This window comes from Ambystoma mexicanum, chromosome 12 (genome assembly GCF_040938575.1).
Source record: "Ambystoma mexicanum isolate Mex_15411 chromosome 12, UKY_AmexF1_1, whole genome shotgun sequence".
In the NCBI taxonomy this organism is placed as follows: Eukaryota; Metazoa; Chordata; class Amphibia; order Caudata; family Ambystomatidae; genus Ambystoma; species Ambystoma mexicanum.
Genome location: NC_090936.1, coordinates 691,847,247 through 691,872,931, shown reverse-complemented (window position 1 = coordinate 691,872,931; position 25,685 = coordinate 691,847,247). Strand labels below are relative to the sequence as shown.

At 46.7% G+C, this 25,685-nt stretch overlaps 1 long non-coding RNA gene across 1 annotated transcript; it reads left to right on the top strand.

Moving 5' to 3' along the window:
* Positions 1 to 670: 670 nt before the first annotated feature.
* Positions 671 to 9,300, top strand: LOC138513046 (uncharacterized). The gene is made up of 2 exons (XR_011281669.1): positions 671 to 1,185; positions 8,638 to 9,300. It is a non-coding gene; the product is annotated as an uncharacterized lncRNA (long non-coding RNA).
* The last annotated feature ends 16,385 nt before the right edge of the window (positions 9,301 to 25,685 follow it).

The window sequence follows — 25,685 nt, the reverse complement described above, 5'->3', positions numbered from 1 at the left end:
CTCATATATCTGGGTGGTCAGTTTCCAGGCATTTATTTTGTCATTTATATAGCGCACAAAGTCCAGAGGCATCTAGGCGCATTGGCACCATATCCTCAGCTATTCGCTCCAATTGCCAGGTTCCACTCATATGCCCAGATACCAACACCATTTGGCAGCCATTAACATAATTTGCTTAAGTACTCCCATCATATGCGAACATGACTGTGTCACCTCCTAAACTACCTGCTTCTCTCTTCTTGCCCTATGGCTTTCTGAAGTATCTTGAAGGGGTTCCTGTCACCAACCATGGAAACTAGCCTTGCTTGGCACTGCCTCCCGTTGCTGGACTCTGAACTCTTCTATTTCCACACCTCCTTCCATTCTTCCCCTGTAGCCTTTGGGTCTACCTCGGAGCAGTGCCTTAAGCACTGCACAAGCGACCTAACATACATACATACTTGAAGGATGTTTTTCTCAACTTAGTTGCCTTTCCAATTGCTATGGTAAGAGGAGTTTTTGAAAATTCCTGTTTGTAATGTTGTGTAATTACTTTTAAGGGCAAGCCAATAAAACGTAATGATTTAATGATGTTGGGAGGGGCTGCGGTGCGGGATTTTTGCGGTGTGGGGGCATGGCGTAGTGGTTGCAGTTTAGTATTCGGGCGCCATATTGTCTACAAATCACTCCGCATGCCAAAGCTCGCACATTGCAGCAAAAACAAAGCGAGGGGGGCTGTGCTTCTGTCTAGTTTCAAATGATGAGGCCTGTCAGAGGGTTCGTTTTTATAAAGGAGGGAGGGTGGCTGTGAATTCAGAACAGCCCTGGCGCTCTTGGGGGATTCGCCAGTCTGTTTAAGTTCAGCGTCATCAGAGGAAGGCTTTTCCATTCCCCCATGGCATTGATTTACCCTGGGTAGATAGAACCTGGTTGGTGGCGTATTTTTCCGTGAGCAATTGGGGGTTGTTTCACAGCTGCCTGGACCGTGTACAGTGCAAGTGTTCCTCGGTAATAGTAAAGCTGGACAGACCACTTGCATTGCATGAAACAGGGCAGAGGGAGCTCAGGCGGCGTTGCTTCAGTCGGAGAGCGAGTGAGGACAACCGGGAGTTTTCTCACCCAGCAAGTTCCTACTGTGCTTTACTGACCTGCAAGTGGGGTTTCCCCTCACAAAATCTCCTTTATCAAGATGAACGCGGCAAGGAGGTAAGCACCGATGGATTTAATTTGGCAAATCTTAACGAATTGTGTTTTTGTCATCTCTAGCTGGGAACACGTGGGCATTGGGTAACTCTTAACATGTTTTATAATGTCCATTTTCACCAGTCAACGAACCTCCCCTCGTTCCCCTGGTCATACAATATGTGAGCCGTGCACGAGTGTTCCTAGTTGTAATACACACTCCCGAGCCGTGGCTTGTAAGATAGCAGTGACATTTTAATTGAATATTTTCTAAACATGTTATATTTTTATTCTGTGAGAAAACACCTTGAGTTACTTTCCCCCGAATTTCCAGGCGAGAACATAAATGTATAAATGCACACCGCATGCGAAGTTTGCATGCAACGAGCCAGATATGGCTGGTACACTAGGTCAATGGCATAACATACACAGAAGACAACGTGATTCTTCCTGCACTAACTCAATTGACCACTTATAACATGTATGTTCTCTCTGCGAACTGTCTTCTTTGTTATGCTATTGGGTTTTATGTAGTGCAATGCAGGCGTGTTTATTGATCTGGTCCAGTAAGCAGGTGATCTGTAGTGTATATCTCAATTTTGCAGTTAATGTGCACTACTATGCATAATCATCGCAAGATGGTTGTGCCTTTATGTATTTATATTCAGAAGTAGATCAGGCTAAAGTGGCCTTGCCAGGATTTCAATCTGTAAGCACAGTGTCTGCCAAGACCATGTTAAACAAAGATCTTAAAAGGACAACTTCCCAATTATAGCTCCATCTGTTGTCTGAAGGCCAGAGTTTTTATTCGTGGTGGGAATATTTTATCCCCCCCAAGGCTGATAAAGCAGGTAACATTGAGTTGGGTAATAATCTGTTCTCAGTGCATTGAGACAATATAAGTCTACCCTTTATTATTTATTTATTTATTTGTGTTTGCATTTATTTCAGCGCGCAAAACCCTGAGGCCTCTAGGCGCTAGTTATTATTTAGTTACATAGGCACAGAATACAGGTTTCATTGCAGAATAGGATTTGCAAAGTAAACAGGACACTATTACACGAATGAGGTTGGTTGAGCTATTTTGATGCTTGTTGAACTTGCCCATTTCCCCATTGTAATGCTGAGTTGTACACAAAATGATTGTTCTCTTCAAACCTCCGAGAGAGATTTCCGTACTCTTATGTGAATGCATATTCTTTTACGAAGCACTACCATACTATTTCTATCGCTAAGTCTACTGAACTTTTTGCTGCACCGAAAAGCTGCCATAAAAGCATGATTTGTTTTGAATAGCAATGCCAACCAGACCACACCAACCAACTCCTTGCTGTTGCTCACTTGGTGGTGTTGCCCTTTGGTTTCCCACTAGCTGAAGGAAAGAAGAGCAGATTAGCAATAATGTTGTGTTGGCAATGCGCAGCATATTTTGTTTCACCATAGATCCCTGATCTGAATTGCAGTACTCTTTATCTAAAGGATAGTGCTGCTGTTTCTGACGTGTGAATGAGAGGTTCTAATCTCTCTCCATGTCTTCCTTATTTGGGTCTGTGCTCAAAGCACATGCATCCCTCAGGGTGTACGTGCCATAGGAGAAAAGCTAAATATATAACAAGAAAGAATTCCTCGCAATAGCTCTGCAGAAGACCCATTTATCTTAGCCCATAGGGTCAAAACGTGCACATTCTAATTCAAAACACTTGGAAATGTGCAAGTCAGATATGGGCAGAGTATTACATGTACCTAATGGGATTTATTCTAACTGTATGCTTTGTTTGAGTTTTGTTATGTATTTTATAGACAGCTACTTCAGGCTGTGTTAGGTAGCTGTTTTCTATTAAAAAGTGGAAACCACAGATATTGCGAAAACACTGTGTTATGTGGAGTTTGTGGTTTGCCAGGGTAACATCAAAGAGTGTGTGGAGATATGCTTCTCGCAACACATAACGGTGTCCAGTGAATTGGTCGACAGCAAACTGGTCGACTGCAATTTGGTCGACACCATTTGGTCGAATGCCAAATGGTCGAATTTTTTTTTTTTTTATTTATGTGTTTTTTCAATGGAACTAATCGCAACAACGTAAAACACATGCAGGCCTTTGAAATGAAAGTGTCAAAGGAAACAAATGGCAAGCAAGTTTGGAGTGCACTGATTGATTATTTATTGTGCGCTTAAACACAAGTGTTTCAAAGTGCAGGCAAGGGAGGGAACGACATAGGGAAGACAAGACAACGATCTTACTAGGCATGGTACATTCAGATCATATAGGTGAACAGAAAAGGAAGTGCGTGGGTGGGGCAACCGGGACAAGTGCGCCCAGTCCAGTCAGAACATGGGTTAAGTGCAGAGAGATACCACTCTCATGGGTCGTAGCCAAAGTGCAGTAGTGCTGTGGCAAGTGTAAAGCCCGGGGGCAAGTGCAGGAGACTGGCGAGGAAAGCGGGGGATCTGTGAGGGTCTGAAGGTGCACCAGGCAGCAGTCAGTGAAACTGAGCAGATGTAAGGAGAGAGAGCGAGAGAGCAGAGAGGTGGTTAACAAGGGAGGGGGAGAGAGAAGGAGGAGGCGAAGAGGAAAGTCTTGAGGAGCATCTGGAATTTAAGGAGATCCGACTCAAGACAAAGAGAGGCAGGGAGGCTGTTCCAGACGGAGGCACCTGCAGAGGATAAAGATCTCCCCCAAGTCTCTGCTTGGAGAAGAGGCACACCTGCAGAGAGTTGGAGGAAGACGAGTGGAGGGCTCGGATGGGCGAGTATTTAGGAAGAGAGCGTGCAGATAGAGTGGGCCCAAGCCCCAGAAAGCCTTTTGGACAATGCAAAGGGTCTTGAACTTAATCCTTGCAGCCACTGGGAGCTAGTGAAGGGGTTTCATTGCTGGAGAGATGCGGCCCCTGGGTTTGAGGCAAAGGATAAGTCTTGCGGTTCTGTTCTGGATGAGTTGACGAGGACGGAGAGTAGAAGAGGGCAGGTTGAGAAAGAGGATGTTGCAGTAGTCCAGCCTAGAGAGGACCAGGGCTCTAAAGACGGTGAGACCCTGGGGGAAGAATACCTCTGAGAAGGTGCAGTTGGTAGTGGGACTTTTTAGTGATGTCCCTGATGTGAGACGAGAAGGAGAGAGTGGTGTCGAAGATGACCCCCATGTTTTTTTGCCTCATTGGTTGGAGGAGGTGCAGGGCCAAGGGAGACCGACCAGAGAGAAAGGGGGAAGATGGAAGCAGGGGTCCCAATGAGGACAATCTCTGTCTTACTGGCATTGAGGGAGAGGTCATTTGCAGCACACCACAACTGAATTGTGGCCAAACAGTCAGGTATAAGTGAGGAAGAGAAAGAGGCTGAGGGTAGCCTGAAGAAGAGCTGCGTGTCATCCGCGTAACACTGAAAGTTGGAGAAGAAGGTGGCTATCATACGGGCCAGGGGGCCCATGTAGCCATTGAAAAACCAGGGGGATAGGTTAGATCCCAGGGGAACCCTGCAAGTAGAGAGAGTGACGGGATAGGAAAGAACCCAGTTCGACCTGGGATGGGCGGTCGGAGAGTAAGGAGGTTAGCCACGCCAGTGCCTGATCAGTGATGCCTAGGGTATCACAGTCACGTGCGATCCGGTGGTTGTGGTTCACCATATTGAAGGCAGAAGAGAGGTTGAGTAGAATGAGGACAGAGGGAGAGTTAGAATCAAGATTTGAGAGCAGATCTTCACGGGTGCTCAGAGGAGCAGTTTCAGTGCCTCTGTATGATCTAAAACCAGACTGGTGGTTGTGGAAGCAGCCAACGGATTCAGTTTGGACGGTAAACTGGGAAATAGCCAACTTCTCAAGGAGTTTGCCCAGGAAAGGAGTGATAAAGATCGGGCGGTAGTTTGCTGCAATGGAAGGGTCAGCAGAAGGTTTTTTGAGGAGAGGGAGCACAAGGGAGTGTTTAAGAGCAGTGGGGAAAACTCCAGTGGCGAAGGAGAGGTTGCAGAGGTCGGCCAAGTCGGGGGTGAGAGAGTCAATGTTGTCCTTGATGGTTTGGAGGGGCTGGGGTCCACCTGTTTGAGGACAAACCTTAAAGGCGGTAGCATTACAGAAACCTTGCACTAGTAGGCAAACACAGTTAACACTAGGCAGACAATGCCCAAATGCAAAAAAACAAACTGTTTCTTTGTATTTGTACACTAGGGCAATGTTTGGGCAGTGGAAAAAGCATTGAAACTGTTTGTGCACTTGGCAATGTGTTTTCTGTGGCAAATTGCATTTTCACTGCTGCAAAGTTTCTGTAATCTACCCCTAACATGTTCGATGGAAGGAAACGGGTAGAACTGTTGCCTGATATGTAGATGTCCTCCTAAGCAAACAGCGCCAACCATATATCTATGTAGAAACCTTCAGTCTGTCTGGGCTTTTTTGCTGAAGGTTTGTACAATAATCCAGTTGTTTGTATTTCTTATGTTATAATTTGCGTTTCTTTTATGAGCCAAGAAAGGACTACAGTCCTTTTAGGGGATCCACAGATACATACATTACTTTTAATCCGAGTGTTTACATATTACCTGTTTATGGAACCAAGGTTCAGTGCAGAGTTGCGTAATTGCAGTGAACTGATGGTGACCCATAAACAGGAAATGCTCAGGCTGGATGCACAGCCTGATGTTGTGCTTTTACATCGCTAATGAAATATGCATGTACTATGCACCGGCGTGTCCCTGCAAAATGAGTCCAGCTGTCATGGGTGATGTACAAGCTACAGCAGGCTTCTGTTCTCTGGAAATCTGAATTGTGAGGTCACGTGATCTCCTTCAGATGTACAGAAGAACATGAACAGGCCAAGCTGGTAAGGGTGCAACGTGGTACAAACCCGGCACTTGCTTTTCAACGCAGATAAGGTAAAATGCTGGCAAATTTGCTGCAATTCCAGGTCTCTCTTTATTGCCACACTGCAGACATTACAAATTAGGCTACAAGTGAAATGCATTTGCTTCTAGAATGATTATGGGGGTTCTCTCAAATCACAATTGGGAACAATTTAACAGAACTGGACAGGGGAAACCCTGTATGTTGCCGTGTAGGTTAATGCACTATGTTTTTCAAGGAAGCCCAGCAAAAAAACAGAGGACTGTACATACTTGTTTCAATGTGAATGAAATTTCTGCGTTTCATACCGTGATTTCTCCTGTTTCTAGGCGCTGCAATAGCTATATTACCTAATTTAATGATACTCTATTTACCAATTCTGGAAGGCTAGAGGGCTGGGTCGGCCCTGCCGCTTTTCAAGCGTGTGAAGTGCAGGCTTGCCTCATGTCAGAGGCAAGCGAATAATCATAAGCACCCGGCGTGAGGGTACCAGCAAATCAGCGCCCCGGAATGCCGTGCTGGATCCACCAACATAAGCCAGCATTTCAGGACAGCTGATTGCTGCTCCCCCATGGTCTGGCCTCCCACAAACTATTGCCTGCACTCGCTGGCCACTCTGCACCCCCCCCCCCACATAGTTGGCTCCTTCCAATCTGTAGGTGCTTATCCAGTCCTAGTTTTTCTTTGCATTCTGGGACTTCTGGGATAATCACCTAAAGATTGGAATGGGTCATGTTGGCAACAATGCCTCCTCTCACCTCGCATCTTGATTTTCCTGCTTGTCTGAGCTATCCTCAGGCCCACACCTCCCTCTGTCGTCCACGGACACAGACATGGAAAGCGAGATGGAACTCGCTCTCGAATGCCGCTCGCTTTTTCATGGCAGCCATCTTAAATCGAGCTGATGTTCCCTTTGATGAATAGGTGCCAGACGGAACTTCTCTTTTTTTACCAAAAGTAACACTTTTAGCATCCGGCGAAATAAGCCAGTGCAGGTTGGTAATGGCCTTAAGACTTCACTGTGGCACTTGCTTTGATCGGGCCTTCCTTGGCGCAGGCTAGCGGGCTGTTAACGCTCAAGCCTACCCCTGAACACAGAGCTTATGCTAATGTATCAAACCCTTGAATAGAGAAACTCCATTTGTGTCCAGAGAGGTAAAAACATAGTTTTTAATGTTTCCTTGATTCTCAAATGCACCACTTTTTAAATTGTTTTTAAAGAAGTGCAAAATGTAGCATTTTACATATCTGTCAATCAAGCAAATTAGTCAGAAGGGCAAATCAATATCCAATGACTACAACAGTGGTGTCCCCATAACACGCTCAGATTTAAAAGATGCAACTCACTCTGTAAGAACTTCCTTTCAGCTGAGTTCGTATGGACAGCTCTGGAATTCTGAAGGTTTACAGCCAGCAGATCCATATTTCAATGCAGTGTAATTGCTGAAAGATTTACTTGTACCACAATATATCATTTTCTTGCATTAACATTTAATAATCAAAACTGATGTATTGTTAGGTTTCTGACTCCTGGGTCTCCCATTCCATCTAAGGTCACTTAACGCGGCTAGCAATATGATTTCCTTTCCGTTTGGGTGTTTCAGAACAAAACGAAAGAAAATCTCGCTTTGCAGGCTAAAAATAACTGCCATCACTTTCTGTTCCTGGTGTGACAATCTATAGACTATAATGTTGCATCGTGCAAGGTCAGCGTGAGCACCAATCATACTGCGCGCCGAGCCCAACGTTCTTTTTTAGAATTTAGTATTCAAGTGCCATTACAGTTTTCCAGTGATCCCAAAATCATGGAGTGCCAAGACTTAAGCCAACACGTGTTTTGACCATACGGTCTTTTTCAAGGCTAATTGGTATCGTGTTAAAGCATCAGATGTGTTTGAGCTGTGCTAAATTAGTCTGTTGGAACGTTAGTTGGCGGCACAATGTGTTTAGTGCTAAGTACGCGTTTTACAGAATAACATTTAAAGTAGTTTTCAGGAGGTATTCGTTTTCCAATGACTGTAGCAAGTTTTTAGTATCTCTTAATTGAAAACTCAAGAGTGCCCTGTGTGGTGCATCCGGCCGCGTTCAGCGACTCTCAGTGACTTCACATCGCGTGTCAGTTTTTGGCCGACAATCGTTGCTTGGCATTTCAAGCTAGTCTCATTAGAATTGTGCCAGTATTAGCTGTGCTAGTGACACCAAACTGAATTACTGTTACTGCATGCAGTAACAATAATGGACAGCCCGATGTAGGTTTAGTGTTATCCCCCACAATAGAGTCCTATAAGGCTCCATTAGTGATAGGGAGATTTACCACATGCCTGGACAGTTATTACCGTTTTCGTGGCGGTATTACCGCCACGTCACAGCAGGTGATTTTTCAAATGTATGGATTTTCTAAACCCATAATCAGGTGGTGCAGTAACATTGGCATTATTCAGAAATACCATCTGTTTTACCATTATCGTCATACTTATAACAAGGCCCTGTGTTGTTTAACCAAGAGTTTACTGCTTGATAGGATTAACTACCATCCCTTAATTTCTCTTAAAAATTCTGTAATGCTAGTCTGTCCTTTGGATACATTGTATAATAGGGGACCAAGTGATAGTCTTAAAAACTGAACTGTTCATTTCTTCCTTTCCTGCAGAATACAAGCTCTTCGCCCTCACCGCCAGAAAGCTCCGCTGAACTCTGGTGACAGCTTGCAGAGCCATCCTTGCGCCTGCGCGGACAAGTGGTGCAATGATGAACTAGCCACTTATGTTGTGATCATTGTCATCATTTCAATAGCCCTCTGGGAGTCTTGGTCAAGGAAATATCCCTACCAATAGTTTCTACTCACTGAAGACATTGGACTCCTTACATGAACTTTGTGGAAACTTTTCCAAGTTCACAAAAAAAGGAAAGATTGAACTTCAAGACGGATTGATGGAAAAGAGTGAAACCGTAAGTGTCGGGGAGGACTTGCAACTGCAGCACTTAAGTGAGGAAAATGGGCTGCAGCGATTGAAATCCAGACTTCCAGCTCCTTCAATTTAAGATTGTCATTATATGTTGTAAATACTGTATCTTGAGACTATACAATCTTATGAAACAAAAGCACATATTTCGAAGGCAGGAGGGTTGCAGATATGTCTACAGATTTTGTGTCTGCCAGCTGCTATGCCTCCCGCTGCTACCGCATTATGGCAGAGGCTAAAAAACGACTTACTTTGGACCTGCGTCTTCAAAGTTTAAAGAATGACACTGTACTCAGGGAACAAGGCTACCGTGCGAACTTACCATTTTAAATACATTATTTTTTGATTTATACCCTTTGTGCGACTCTCTATTTCCTATTCACAGCTCCATTGCTAAAATGTGTTCTTTTTAATACCGCACTCTGCTGTCATAATGCTACTGTCTGAAACTCTGAGGGCATGCTTTCGAATGGTCTGTCATGAAATGGAAGCTGGCTTCAAGAGGAGCAACAGGGAATGCAACACTAACCACGTAAGTTGTTAGAGTTTCTGCACCCCACTGCAGAGCTATAACTAGAGCCGAATGGATAGCTCTGCCCTCAGCACACAAGCACCAACGATGAGGTGGAGGTGCCACAGAGACAAAGGTTAGAAACATAGCCGGACTACGCATGCATTTTCGTGCTCCAGAGGTTGAAAATTGAGGGCATACATTTGAAATGTGCAAATTGAGGTTGCAATTGTGAGTAATAATTGGTAATTGTACCAGCTGATAACCAAAACACCCTGGAACCACTCCCCCTGGCATGGGTGCTAGACAAAACACCAAATAATATAAATACATTCATTACTACATTATAACTGAACTAGTACTGAGTATAGCTCGAGCGCCTTTGCAGATATAAAGGTCTTCAGAAGTCACTCAGGCACATACATTAGAACGGGCGTCTCTACCTTACATGAGTGTTAGTGGGGACGGATTGTACCAGTTTCCCAGCAACAGGAACTAGAATTCCAAGGTTGTTTTTGAAACTTGATCATAGGCACCAAACGACTTCTGCTCAAGGAGGACTTTGGATCTCATAATGTTATTTTTAGGAAGTGTGTCCTTTCTTTATTTTCTGTATTCTTACTTTTTTGGGAGTTTTGTTGCTTTGCATCACAAAAAAATCCAGAAGTGTATGTCTTTCCTGTATTTTTTAAAATTTCTTAGGGGCAATCGTCTTAATTACTTAAAGGTGTGGGATGTGGACGTCCATGACCTCCCCAAGACCTATGAATTGTGAATGGTGTCTATTGTAGCCGCTGCTTTAATTCTAGCAGCACTTGTATTGTGACACTGTGTGAACCTAGTTGCACTTGGAGCTTAGCCACTTTGTAGAAGCCAGGAGCACTTTAAATTTGCCTCCCTTTTACATCTAGCTGCACTTTGTATTTTGCGGCAGAGTTAATTCAAGTTGTATTCTGAGTGTATTCACTATTTCATTCTAGCTGTGCTTCAGCGTGCTGCTAGAGTTAGAACAATGGCAAAAGTTCAAGGTTGACACTGTTAAATGTAGCTGGAGGTACGGGCTTGATTCCAGTGGTGCTTTAAACACTACCTTCTCTAATCTAGCTTCCTTTTGATAAGCGCTCCCAGTAACCAATTTAGCTGCCAGAGAAGACGCAACAGACTCTAGCATGTCAGCCAACTCCAAGATTAGAGGGGCACTATGGCACACTGAAAAAACGGCCAACCGGTCTGCCTACCCCTTCCATCCCCTGCACCCTCCACATGTCCAGCCCCCAGACATCTCCCTCTGCACCCCCACAGACCTTACCACTATTTTTCCCACACCGCACTCTCCCACCCTTGAACCCTGCCTTCCCCCAACCACATCCCTCAGTCTACGCATCTTGTGTACATGCACATTATAAATGACACATACCATATCCCTAAGCACCGCTTGGGCTTCCCTCGCCAATACCCCTTCCTCGGCTGACCTTCACACGCCAGAGGCACCCAAGAATCCGCAACACCCGGATCCTCTCATCTCTACACACACCACAATATCTCCTCCCCATGCTCCCCAGATCCCTGCCTGCACCCCTCTCTTACACTGCTTTCAACAGCCCTGGCACTAACCCCTTTCAGACCTCCCAACACTCCCCTAGAAATCGGTAACCCAGCATCCTCTCTGATCTTGTACCCTCTTCTTTCCACCTCATTCATCAACCAAACCTCTCGGCGACCCCAGTCGCCATGCTGCACCTTCTCCAGCCCCCTTCGCACCCCTGGCTCCACTCCTGCAATTCCCTCTCACAATCAACCTCCACACCATTTCCCCCTTCCCCCAAGGAACTGCACATTACAAGCGCTCTTTTCACACTCTCTGAATGCTCATAACCCCCGAAAGACACCTCACCTTCCCCCAACAAACTCTCCCCTCCTACCTACTCCTACTCTTCTGTCCTCCTTATCGTCCCCCATATTCACACAATACCTCCTGCAGTGCCTCCCTCGGGAGGATCCCCTCTCCACCCCTACTGGCTCTCTATGGGCCAAAACCCCTCTCCTTCCATCTTTCTCATGCATCCTAATTAACGCCAGATCTGTCACCAAAAACCAACAAAATATACCACCTTATTTCCTCTGAAATCCTTTTCATCCTTTCATCACAGAATCCTGCTTCTCTGACTACTTTCGACCCATCGCACACAAGGCATTCCACCAGGCTACACTCTAATCGCACGGAGCCAAACTAGCAGAGTAGGTGGGACCACCATCCTCCACTTATCACACCTCACCATCTCACACTCTTTTTTTTTTTTTAAACTTTATTTTTGAGATTTTCATACCATCAGAAAACAATTGCACCAACATGGTGCATTGTCAAGACAACAAGAGGAGGAAAGGAAGGGAAGGGAAGGGAGAAGAGGAGGAAAGAGAAGGAGGAAACAGGACAAAAAATCATACAGCATTCCCCACCCCCGGGTTCGTCTATATAGCCACTCCCCCCCTCCAGCATCCACAGCAACAAATATCAATACATTCTTTGCTTAATGCCAATTAGAATGAGGTCATGAGTATGTAATAGCTCTCAGTTCCAAAGCCCTATGCCAAGTTCAGTTGCTCTCGGCATCAGATGATTCTGTACAGTTTAGCAAATATGCAATATATGCCCCCCAGATGTTTGGGGGGCGAGCATGTAATGATAGGGTTCTTATAAATTCATCTCTCCACCTCTGCTCCATGCCATAGCGATTCGTCTCCGGGCCAGCACAAGAAGAAGGGCAGCTAGTTTACGGGACGCGGGTTGTAGGTATTTAGTGAGGCCAAGAAGGGCTGCTAATGGCAGCGGAGCCACCTGTTCCCCTATAATGTCAGCAGTGATTTGTAAAAATGAAACCCAGAAACGTCGAATTCCTGGACATTCCCAAGCTAGGTGAAAAAAATCTGCGTGTGCCGCCGCACATCGTCCACACTGGGCTGATGCTTCTGGGTGATTCAGATGCTTTGGTGCACAAAGTTGAAGTGCATTAGTTTATAGCGTGTATTCACTGCGACTTTTTGAGTTTGACGTAGGATATAGGACCAGTCTTCAGCGTTTATTGGCTCCTGGATGGCTGATTCCCATTTCTGCTGTGTTTTAGCATTAGGTGAAGCGGTGTCCACCACAAGGGTTTTGTAGAGCAGCAAAACCAACCTCCCTTCTCCCTGCGCCTGGATGGTGTTGTGTAACAGATCCCATATAGGGGGTTGTTCAGGAAATGTGGGAAACATTTTATGTAGGGTGTGGCGTAATCTAAAGTAAAGGAAGGTGTCTAGGGAGGTGTTACCGCCCCTGTCTTTGGCCATTTGTGGGGTTAGGAAGGTGCCCTCCAGGAATAGATCGCCGAAGGAGTGGATATTGATCTTATCGGCCCATATTAAGAATACTTTTTCATTCGTGAGCGGGATGCCCGGGATGAATCTGATTGGTAGTAGAGGGGAATATCTTACGGTCACACCGTATTTAACAGCCATCCTTTTCCAGATTGTGTATGTGGAAAGGACCGTATTTAGTGTGTTGTACGGGACTGGGATTTGACTTATAATAACGGCACTGAGCAAGTCGGGTGAGGCAAGAGCTCGTTCCACCTGCACATGTGGGCGAACGAAGTGGGACATGTACCAGTAGCTTAAAAAATGCGCCTGGGCCGCCCAATAATATTTTTCTATATCTGGGAGCGCTAGACCACCCTTTGACGTTGGTAGAACTAGAGTGTTATACGCTACACGCACAGGTTTGCCTGCCCATAGTAGTTCCAAGACTGCAGTTTTAACTTTCAGGAGAAAGGATTTGGGGAGGAGTAGCGGAATATTTGTGAACAAATACAGAAGCTTAGGAAGGATGACCATCTTCGTCAGAGAGGCCCTGCCCCAAAGCGTTAGCGGGAGCGTTTTCCACCTATGTATTCGGTCTTGAATGGAATTGAGCGTGGTGGCATAGTTATCTTTATATATCTCGTGGTGGTTGCGAGACATATATATACCCAGGTGGTGCACCCTCGAGTTCTCCCATTTAAAACCATGATCGTCTACAAATTCCACTGTGTTAGGGGTCAGGGGAAATACCACAGATTTGGAGTGGTTAATTTTTAGACCCGACATTTGACCAAAACTTATCACTTCGCGCATTACCGGGTTAAGTTTCTCTTGGGGGTTGCCGATAAACAATATGACGTCATCAGCGTAAAGGGAGACAATTAATTTATGTGGACCCAGTTTAAGACTCCTGTGTATTTGGAATTCACGCAGTCGCGAAGCCAAGGGTTCCATAGTAAGGCCAAAGATTAGAGCGGAGAGTGGGCATCCCTGTCTCATTCCGCGTTCTAGTGATATGCTTGAGGACCTAGTGTTTCCCAGTGTGATATATGATCGTGGGTCGTTATATAACAGAGACACTAACTTAATGAAGAACTTGCCAAAGCCCATTTGTCTAAGCGTTGCCAGCATGAATGGCCATTCCAGTCAAATGCCTTCTCGGCGTCGAGGAGCACTGCTATTGCCTGCTGTGTTGGGTCTAGGGCATCGATGACGCCGAACAGCCGTCTGATGCCATAGGTGGTGCTGCGTCCCAGGATAAATCCTGCTTGATCTCCAATTACTAGAGCTGGCATGAGAGGGAGAAGCCGTGATGCAAGAATTTTTGCGAGGATTTTATTGTCCAGGTTGATCAAAGAAATCGGCCTGTATGACGCACATTCATCAGCGGGTTTGCCGGCTTTATGTAACACTATTATATTGGCTTCACGTAGTGTGGAGGGAAGGCAACCGCGCTCAATAGATTCCTCATAGACTCGTAGCAAAAGAGGAGCCAAGATGGCCGCATGGGTCTTGTAAAACTCTCCAGTGAGTCCGTCTGGTCCCGGCGCTATGGAGCTCGGGAGGGATTTTATTGCATCTATTATTTCTTCAGCTGTTATTGGTATGTTCAATGGCTCTCGCAGGACTGCCTCCACCCAGTACAGCTCAGTGTCATTGAGATATTCTTGTAAAGAGTTAGGGTCTGAGTTGCCTCTAGAGCTGTACAGGTTCTGATAGAAATCTCGGAATGCGTTGGCGATGTCTCCTTCCGAGTATACCAGCTGCCCTTGTGCATCTTTAATGCATTCCACGCAGGTTGGGGTTCGGTCTATCGATAGTAATCGGGCAAGCAGTGCGCCTGGCTTCTGGCCCTCTCCATATTGTCGGATCTGATGCTTGCGGCCGAGGAATTTTAGTTCCCTTTCGGCTGTTTCCCTGAACTTCTGAAGCTCTTCTTTCAGCTCTGCCCGAATTTGAGGGTTTGATGCTGTGGTGGTTTTCGTCTCTAGTTCCTTCAACTGACGTTCGCTGTCGGAGAGTTCTTTACGGATCAACTTTAAAATACCGTTTTCTTTAGCAAGGCATATATCACGTACAAAGCACTTCAGTGCTTCCCAGACGGTGCTGGTTGAATTGACAGAGTCTTGATTTATCTCGATGAAGGCTATTATTTCTTGACGCAATTCATCTGCGAAGACGGCGTCTGAAAGCGAGCCAGGCTTGAATCTCCAGTTTAGTCCGGGAACTGTTGCGCCTGCCAGGGAGACATCAAGTGTGACCATTGAGTGGTCGGAGAATGTGCGTGGTAGAATTTGACTCGTTCCCCAGGAGAACGGACAGTGGGTGGATGCCATAATGTAATCTATCCTGGAGCTGGTGTTGTGAACGGGCGAATAAAATGTGATGTCTCTCGCATCATGGTTGTGATGTCGCCAGGTGTCGGATAGATCAAACGCTCGGCATATCTCTCGAACTTGAATGCTGGCTCTAGACAGGTTCCCGGTTGTATTATGGGATTTGTCGAGTTTGGGATCGATTGGCGTGTTAAGGTCAGCACCCCATATGATGGTTTCAGCGTTGATCCTGCCAAGTTGGGACATCACGCAGTTGAAATTGTCAGGTCCATCAGCGTTTGGAGCGTAGGAATTCACAATCACCACTTCCTTCCCTGCAATTATCCCTCTCACCAGCAGGGCCCTTCCCTCAGTGTCTTTCTGCGACTTGATGAGACTAAAAGTTGACTTCCTTTCAATGAGGATTGCAACCCCTCTGGCAAAGGACGAATACGACGAGAAGTACCATTGGCATCCCAGGATTTGGCCCACTTCAGTTCCGACGCTGGCAGGAGATGGGTTTCTTGAAGTATGGTGATGTTGAACTTATGTCTACGGAGATACTGGAAGATTCTCCTATTCTTCGCCGGTTGATTACCACCACAAATGTTCCAGGTGGTGATTTTAAATGTTGTTACCGCCATTCAGGTGGCCAGGTAGGTTCTTACTCGTCAGGATGTGAAGGTGAGACGGATATCTTGAACTGAATAAGTGACTGAAGGGCTTGGCTTCTGGGGCATCAATGGAGTGCATCATATTTGCTGTGAAATGAGAGTGGGGTGAGTAAGGCGGACGCGTAGAACCTGATTCCCTCCCTAGTGTGGGCAACCCCCAACTGGCCCGCGGAAATCCCTCCTTTGGAAACCGAACTGTAAACATTGCTGCGCTAGGGGTGCTAGTAGCCCGCCAAGAGGGTACCGGGCTCCCTTTGATAGCAGGATTTTGTTCCTGTGGTGGTTAGCATGAATGAGAACGGAGGCGTGCTGACATCATCCGCCTATTGTTAGAGTCATGGGTTACAGAGCGTCTCTTCTCACTCGATCCTCACGTCGAGGTCTCGGATTGTTCCCGCAGGGCCTGCAGCCGGCCCAGTCTAAATAGTCGCTGGCCTCCTCAGGTGTATTGAAAAATTGTGCCCTCCCTTCATGTTGAATACAGAGTTTTGCTGGGTACCACATAGAATAAAGGTTATGATTATCCTGCAGGCGCCGCCTGACTGTTATGTACGACCTCCTCTGTGTCTGTACTGCCTGGGAAAAGTCTGGGAAGAGCTGAATGGGGTCGCCGTCGTACTGGAGCTTCCCCTTGTCTCTGGCTGCCTTGAGTATCGCATCCCGGTCTTTGTAGTTTAATAGCTTAGCTATTATCGGTCGAGGGTTTGCGCCTGGCACTGGTCTAGTATTCGGGATTCTGTGTGCTCTTTCTACCACAAAAAGCTGAGACAACATTTCTCTTCCGAAGAGTGCTATGCACATCTGTTCGACATGATCTTCCATTATACCCGGAAGTTGTTGCTCTCTTACTCCAATGATCCTAATGTTGTTCCTTCGGGAATGGCCCTCTAAATCTTCATTTTTAGCGCATACTACCTTCATCTGGGTTTCGAGCTCGGAAACTCGGGAGGTCAGCGCTGCTGTCCCGTCGTCTAAGTCGGACACGCGCTGTTCGACGGTGTCGAGTCTATCTGCCTGCTTATCGAGTCTGTGTTGGAGTTGATCTACCTTCGTCGATAAGGTGTCCAACTTGCTTCCCAGGCCACTGATGCCGGCTTTTAGGTCCATCAGGATCTCTCTGATATCTGATTGTGGGGTCTGTACCTCCATTGGCGCCGCGTCCGGCGTAGGGGATTCAGATCTGCTGCTGGTCGTGGGTTTGTTCAAGGAGCTAGTTTCAAAATTCAGTTTCTTCTGAGTCTTATCTGTTTTCCCCATGATGGCTTTGGGAGAGGCTCGTGGGAGAAAGCTAAGTTTTGTTAGTTCTAATCAGTGACAGCACCTGGTTGGACCCAGATGACGGTGGCGTTTAGTTCCGTTTCTCGAGGGGCTCATATAATTCGTTCAGTGGACGTTGCAGTATTTGTGTACGGCAGGTAGGGTGCAGTTTCTTAGGTCCCGCGGCGAGCCTGGGTCGGGAGAGGCGCGCTGGCGCACTCCCGACAGATTTCCTATGGTCTTCGCGGATAAGGGGGGGCCTCGTGTCTTTACTCGATTTAGGCAATACTTTCTGCGCTTCTGCGCCTCTGGGGGAGGGCCCCCGGCTGAACCTGTTGTTTTTCTCCTCTCCAGCAGCGCCAGTAGGCAACAGTGCGCGTTTCTATTATCGGAGCAGCATGGGTGCTGAGTTTGTGTGACGAAGGATGGAGTACCTGAGTATGTTTTCAGTTCCCAACAGTGCAACTATGAGATGCGGCCGCTGGTTCGTGGGACCTAGCGGTCGAGGCAAGCCGATTTCAGGTGTTCTGTTGCCCAATTGTCCCCAAGTTTCGTGTAGCTAGAGTATGCCAACTCTTCAGTTGCTTAATGACCCAGTCGGGTCTCGCTAGGGTTGCAGTGAGTCCGATTTACCCTGGGAGTGACTATGCAGAATTGCGTGTCCTGACTCAAGCCGTTGATTGGTGGCTTAGAGCGTGGGCCTTCCCGCCGCACTGCGTGCCTGGCTTGCGCTGTGGTGCCCGCCGCCCCAACCCCCCGCCTCCACGAAGATCGTTGTTGTGAGAAATCCAATGTACAGTGGCAATGACTTAGGTGCTTTTGTTGCTGAAGTTCAGAGCCCGTTGACCCGGGGGGACCTCGCCTGCTGTATGCCGCCGGGAAGGGCTCAAGGGAGATGGGCACGTCCCGCCCAGAGACCACAATGAGGGACCGCTCCCTCGCCTTGGCGTCTCCGTGCCGGGACCCGAGCCCGCAAGAGGTTTGCCCGCGGCGGGGGGAGCGGAGCGGGCCCACCCAGCTGCCGCGCCGCTGGTCGCACACGCCGCAGCGCTCTCCTACCTGGACCGCTACGGAGCCCCGGCGCCCCGGGCTGTTGCACTGCTGGTCCCGCACCAGGCCGCCGTGGGGACGGAGACCACCGCGTCTCTCGAGTGCCAAAACGCACACGTCCACCCGCCTTCTTGAGCGGCACAGTGCACGCTCCGGGTGACTGTGTTTTTGCCAGGTGCCCGCCTCGTCCAACGCCACGAGTCCCCAGGAGACCCCTCAAATGTTGTCTGTCAGCCTGCAGGCACCGGATTCAAAAGTTTGTATCTCGGGCTGTGATCGAGTGTCAGAGATGAGATTTATCTCAAATTAATCAGCAGGACACCGTGGATATACACAGTTGAGGATTGGGATTATCTAGCTACCACAGGAGCGGCGATGTCGCAGGATTCATTAGAGCCGCACAGAGCTCACTCAGGAAGCAGCCATCTTGGGTGGCTCTCTAGCGCCCTCTACCATCTCACACTCTGAGACAAGCCTGCAACGCAGACTGCGAATCCCTCCTAGTGAAATTTCCCATCAAACCCTCTTAACCACAGCTTATTACTCCTCCACAGACTGCCCAAATATAACAAACTTTGCTAATGCTCTAGGAGACTCTCTAGTGGCCATCCTGGTCGCACCTCACCATGCTAGGAGATGTCAATGTATGGTTCGCCGTGCACAACCCCATGGCATGACCACTCCTGAACAACCGGGAAGCCCTCAACCTGAATCAGCTGAGATCCGGTGCCACACACTCTGTAGGACATACTCTTTAAAAAAATATATATATTTATTTATTTATTTACAAGTATGTACAGTAAAGACATAAAAACTCAGAAATTACAGAAATAAAAGTAAAAGAAAAAAAAAAACTAAAAGAAATCATTAAACACATTCCAGATCTTCTCATATATAGACAGCTTGCCCATTCCTCAAATGAAGCAGGATCCTACCCTTCCACCCTCGGAGAATCAACCGCTTGGCCACAATGAAAGCCCTAAAAAAACACTTTAAGTGCAGAGCTGACATCAGCCAACCCTAAATCATCACCTAGGATCATCGTCCTAAAATCCAGGACCGACCCTCCACCTGAAATCCTGTCACACACATCACAGACTTTATTCCAAAAATCTCGGACCCGCACACAGCTCCATAGCATGTGTTCCAGTGACCCAACTTCCTGAACGCAACCCCAACAATCCTCACTGTCAGTCATGCCCCTTTTATGAAGTGTTTCAGGACACCAATACACGCGATTCTGAATCTTAATTTGTCGAGACCTTTCACTCAGATTTAACGAACACAAGGAGACATTACCACACATATTCCGCCAGGCACCAATATCAATCTCAGACCCAATTCTCTCACTCCAAACTCTCTGCAAATTGTCATTACTTTGATAATGTGATACGAAAAGCTTGTATAGTCTACTGGCCAAACCACCTTCCTTCCCACCCGCCTCAGCCAGAAAAATATTCACATCCAAAGTGTCAGACCAGTCAACCTCACCCACAGACCTCTTCAGGCATCTATAAGCAGAGTCCGAAATGCCCCCCAAATTCCATCTCTCCCTCAACTCAGCCGCAGTCATCCACTGATCATCATTTCCCAAATCTGAGATCTGGTTAATACCCATAAGGAACCAATCCGGCCAAAAAACTGTCCTGGAATTGTCCTTAATCCTAGGATTCAGCCAGATAGAGGCATTCTTGCATTTAAATGCATCATGACCTACCAATGACAAGACTTCCACCCAGAGGTGCGCAAAAATGACGTTGTCAACATACTACCTCCAGAAATCTTAGTATTTGTGGACAACAAAGCTTTGGGGCCCAACGGCCCATAGGCATTCGACTCCGCCACCGCCCAGCTTTCCAACTCACCTCTCAAAAATGGAACAAAAGAATGAGCCGAAAAGGCCAAATGGTAAGCCCTAAAATTCAGGACTCCTAAACCACCCAAATGTACCAGAAGTTGCAACTTCCAAAGACTAAGTCTCGGTGGTTTTCTGTCCCATAAAAATTCCTGAGCAAGACGCTCCAGACCTCTCCAATAACAACACTTAATTTTCAATGGAAGCATGCTAGATACAAAGTTAATTCTGGGTGTCAAATTCATTTTCAGGGCATTAACTTTACCCCACAGTGAAAGATTAAGCAGTGACCACCTTTCCAAATCCAATCTACTATCCCGAACAACCACACTCATGTTTTCATCAACCATAAGGGAGACAGGATAAGTTAGCCAGATCCCCAGATAGCGAAAACGCACATCACACCAAGTAAACCCCAGCCCCGTAACCAGAGTCTTATCACACCTGCTGGACAAGGGCAACACTTCCGATTTCAAGTGGTTAATCTTGTATCCTGAGCAATCATGATAATCAGACAAAATCCTCATCAGACAGGGCAGGGACACTTCCAAATTCTGCAGCACCAACAAAAGATCATCTGCATAAAGCCATGCCTTTTGCACCACACCCCAACAATTAACACCTTGCAAATCCGGTTAATTTTTGATGCAAATGGCTAGTGGCTCAATCGCTAAAATGAACAGCAGAGGGGAAAAAGGACTACCCTGGCACATGCCCCGCATCAAACAGAAAGGCTCTGAAACCACCCCATTAGTCCTAACATCAGCCGTCGTGTTGGTATTGTTATTGTTATTGTTATTTTGCATTTATATAGCGCCTTATATACCACTGGTATGGTCTAAAGGCGCTGGTAGGTTGAAAACCCTTGGGAACCGAAATTCATATCAGTAGAGATAGTAGAGATAGTCAAAAAAAGGGTGCGAGTGTTCACCGGGTATGTGTGCAGCTCGTGCGGGATCTGTGTGATAGCTGCTTTCTAGCGATAGGTGTGCCGGTAGAGAGGTCAGGAATATGTGTTCGTTCTGGCAGAATTTATCCAGATCGGATGTGGCTGCGTTAGGCCTGAGGAGAACGCCTGGCTGGGGGGTGTGTAACCAGCAGTGATTACTAAGAATGATGTGGCGTGAGCGGCGAGTGTTGGTATGAGAACAGTTATACCGAATGGTGTCATAGTATCTCTGTGTTCTAGTTGAGTGGTGATGTAAGGACAGAGTAAGCGTGGTGGTGAGATAAGATGAGTTATATGCCCTTTCAGACATTCTCTGCATTCTAAGTCATACTATATTCGTCACATGCTCTTCTACGCACTCTCCCCCTCTAAGCATTCCCTAGTTTTATGCATTCACCCCCTCTACGCTCTCACCCTCTCTACTTCTATTACTAGAAGTACGTCGATTTCTCATGAACCCAGATTGTTTCTCACCGATTAAAGCAGGCAACAACTTTACAAGACGCATAGCAAGGATCTTGGCAAGAATCTTATTATCAGTATTGATAAGTCTAATTGGACGATAACTTTCAGGAAGATTACAATCTTTCCCCTTTTTCAAAAAGACTGAGATAGATGCATGTCTTGTACTTTTAGGCAATATCCCATCCAACCTGCTAGAAACAAACACATCTCTTAATAGCTCTAAGGCCGAATTCGGAAGGATCCTATAGAACTCACAAGGGAGACCATCCGGGCCCGGGGATTTACCAACATTCAGTTCCGAGATTGCACTTTTGATCTCATCAACCGATACCATACCACCAAGTATATCACGTTCTGTATCCCGAATCCTTGGCAAATGTAAGTCGCCAAAAAAGTCCTCACCTTTACCAGTATTACCAGCCTCATTAGCATACAATTTCTCGTAAAAGTTACGAAAAATAGAGTTAATATTCCTCGGATCAAATGTGATTCTGCCCTCCCTGTCAATCATAGAGGCAATTGCTGACTCCGACCTCTGTTTCTTTAACCTGTATGCCAGCCATCTGTCACAACGCTCACCCTTTTCAAAATAAGTACACCTAGAATAGAACAAACTACGCTCAGCCCTTAGTGACAAAAAGTCTTCCATATCCTTTTTAAGCTTTTTTTCAAAGTCGCCAATTTCACTGAGTCAGTCGGATCAAGCATCAAATTCCGAGAACTCTCACCAATACGTAGGTCCAGATCCCGTCTCTTTCTCTCCTCCCTCCTCCGTTTACCACTAGACAGCCCCAAACAGACATCATGCATGCAGCATTTAAAGGCTTCCCACGTGTTCGCCACACTGACTTCATCTGAGCGGTTCTCCATAACAAAATAGTTCGCTTCCGAAACAATCCGTTCCAATATATCATCATCCAACAATATAGAGGTGTTCAGTTTCTATGAGAAAGTCCTATCACACCTAAATCTAAGTCTTAAATGCATCATAACAGGGGCATGATCACTAAATAAAATATTACCAATATCACTTGAGACAACACCCTCCGACACATTCCCTCCCTATCGTCCCCCATATTCACACGATGCCTCCTGCAGTGCCTCCACTGGGAGGATCCCATCTCCACCCCGACTGGCTCTCTAGGGGCCAAAACCCCTGTCCTTCCATCTCTCATGCATCCTAATTAACGCCAGGTCTGTCGCCAAAAACCATCCTTTCATAACAGAATCCTGCTTCTCAGACTACTTTCGACCGCTCGCACACGAGGCATTCCCCCAGGCTAAACTCTAATCGCACGCAGCCGAACTAGCAGAGCAGGTGGGACCACCATCCTCCACATATCACACATCACCATCTCACACTCTGAGAGACAAGCCTGCAACGCAAACTGCAAATCTCTCCTAGTGAAATATCTGCCCGGATATAACAAACTTTGCTAATGCTCTAGGCGACTCTCTAGTGGCCATCTTGATCCTCCCTCCCCTCACCATGCTAGATGTCATCAATGTATGGTTTGCCCTGTAAAACCCTGTGGCATGACCATTTCTAGACAACCAGGAAGCCCTCGACCTGAATTGGCTGAGATCTGGTGCCACACACTCAGTAGGACATACTCTAGATGCAAAATTAATTTCCTCCTACCTTATCTCCACGTTCCCCGCCCTCTCACCACTTATCACTTATATGGAGGGACAACAATCTTCTCGCTCTTGACTCCTAACCCTCCTCCTCGCCTCAGTAACACTGGACTGTCCACCCACTTCCCGATGTGGAAGAAGTTCATAGTAACTCCGGGCTGGGCTGTCTCCCTGCTTTCCTCCCTTCCCAATCTGCCAGTCCAGGGAGGTATCGGCCATATTGACCTATGGCTCTCTAATGCCCTCAAACTACTTCTGCGCCCTGATACCCCTGGGTCTGGAGCGCGTTACAAATGATTAAACAAACAAACAAACAAACAAACATGCACCCCTATGGTAAGGTTTACATATCTGTAGTGACTGATACTGCCAAAGCTTACAATTCAATCTTAACCTATAATGTAATTTCCATTAAAACCGACAAAGTCCGGAATCCCCATTTTTAGTTATAGCTGGAATTTGGAAAAGGCAACTTTGGTAGTATAAGGGTTTGTTTTAATTCAGATCTTTTGTTTTCTTAATCATGGGCATGCATCCAAGCTTAGTGCATGCATCCTATCTTGCCTTTTCCTTTCTGGTGTGCATGTATCTTAACATCCTGTTTGTTTCCTAACGCACAACATTCTTTCTTCTGTAAGCATGTCTCTGTGCTGGCACAAGTAAACTAAAAAGAATTGTCAGAACCAAGTATTATATGTTTATTTTAGGACTCTAAGCCACAGCCTGTCTTTCATCTCTAGTCCTTTGTCCCGCTCATTCTCCTTTTCCATTGTCCCAGTCCTTTTCCTTCTTCTTCCCAGTCCTTCTTCACGATCCATCTCCTTCTTCACAGTCTTTCTCCTTCTTTCAAGTCATTCTTCTTCCTCCCATCCTTTCCCCTCATTCTTCCCAGTCCTTCTAATATGTGCCGGTCCTCCGCCTATTCATTCTCCATTGTCACAGTCATTCTCCCCTCCATCTCTGTTTTTCTCCTCCTTCATCCCAGTCCTCCTGCTTCATCCCATTCATTCTCATTTGCCTCAGCCCTTTTCTTTCATCCTAATCCTTTTTCCTCTCCTTTGTCCCACTCATTCTGCTTTATCCCAGTGCTTTTTCTTGTAATTGTACTTTTATCCCAGTTCTTCTCCTTCTTTTTTCCAGTCCTTTCCCTTCATCCCAGTCCTTTTCCTATATCTGAGCCCATCTCCCTCCCATTCATCACAGTCCTTCTCCCAGTCATTCTTCTTGTTCTTTGTCCCACTCCTGCTTCTTCATCCAATAGCCCCCTCTTTGTCTCAGTCCTTCACCGTTGTTCCAGCCCATCTCATTTTCCTTTCTCACAGTCCTTCTCCTTCTCCCCAGCCCTACTTCTTCATTCCACCTAGTCCTAGTTCATCACCTTCTCATTCATCCCAGCACTTCTTCTCCTTTGTCCCAATCCTTCATCTCCTCTATTCCCGTCTTCCTCCTTTTCCATCATCCCAGTCCTTCTGCACCATCCTAGTCTTTCTCCTTCAACACAGTCCTTCCTTACCCTTCTCTTTCATTGCAGTCCTTCTTTTTCTCCTTTGCCCCAGTTCTTCTCCCCTTTTTTATCCCACCCCTTTCCCCTTTCTTTCATCCCAGTGCTTCTATCTCTTCCCAGCACTGCTTCTTAGTTCCATTTCTTTGCTTCCTTCATCCTAGTCTTCCATCTGTCGGTCCCAATCCCCCTTCCCCTTCTCCTTGGTCCCAGTCCATCTTCTCCTTGGTCTCAGTCCTCCTTTTCCTTGGTCCCAGTCCTTTCTCCATCATCCCATTCCTCCTTCCCCTTCACCTGAGTCCCCCTTCTCCTTTACCCCAATCCTTCATCTTGTCCTTCATCACAGTCATTCTCCTTCTTACTAATCCTTCTCCTTCTTCCCAGTTCTCCTCCTTCCTCCCAGTCCTCCTCCTTCATCCCAGTCACCATCCTCCTTTGTCCCATTCCTCCTTCTTTGTCCTAGCCCTTCTCCTCCTTTGTCCCAGACCTTCTCCTCCTTTGTCACAGCCCTTCTCTTGTATCCCCGTCCTCTTATTTGTCCACACCCATCTCCTTCACCCGAGTCCTTCGCTTTCATCCCAGTCTAGGTCCTTCTTCTTTGTCTCAGTCCTTTCTCCATCATCTCAGCCCTTCTTCTTCTTCTTCACCTGAGCCCCCTCCTCCTTTATAACAATCCTTCACCTTCTTTTTCATCACAGCCTTTCTCTGTTTTCCCAATCCTCCTCCTCCTCCTCAGTTCTCCTCCTTCGTCCCAGTCCTCGTCATTCAGCCCAGTCCACCTCCTCCTTTTTCCCAGTCCCCAACCTCCTTTGTCCCTGCCCTTCTCCTCCTTTGCCGCAGCATTTATCCTTTGTCACAGCCTTTCTCCTTTATCCTAGTCTTTCTCCTTTATCCTAGTTCTTCTCCTTCATCCCCTACTCCTACTGTGTCCAGATCCATCTTCTTCATTCCACTCCTCATACCTCTTCTTTGTCCCATCCTTCTCCTTCATCCCAGTCCACCTTCTTCACCCCAGCCCTCCTCCTCCATCTCAGTTCTCCATCTTCTTCGTCCCAGCCCTTTTCCTCCTTCGTCCCAGCACGTTTCCTTCTTTGTCCCAGCCCTTCTTTCCCTTTGTTCCAGTACTTCCCCTTCATCCATGTCCTCTGCTTTTGTCCATGTGTGTCTCCTTCACCACAGTCCTT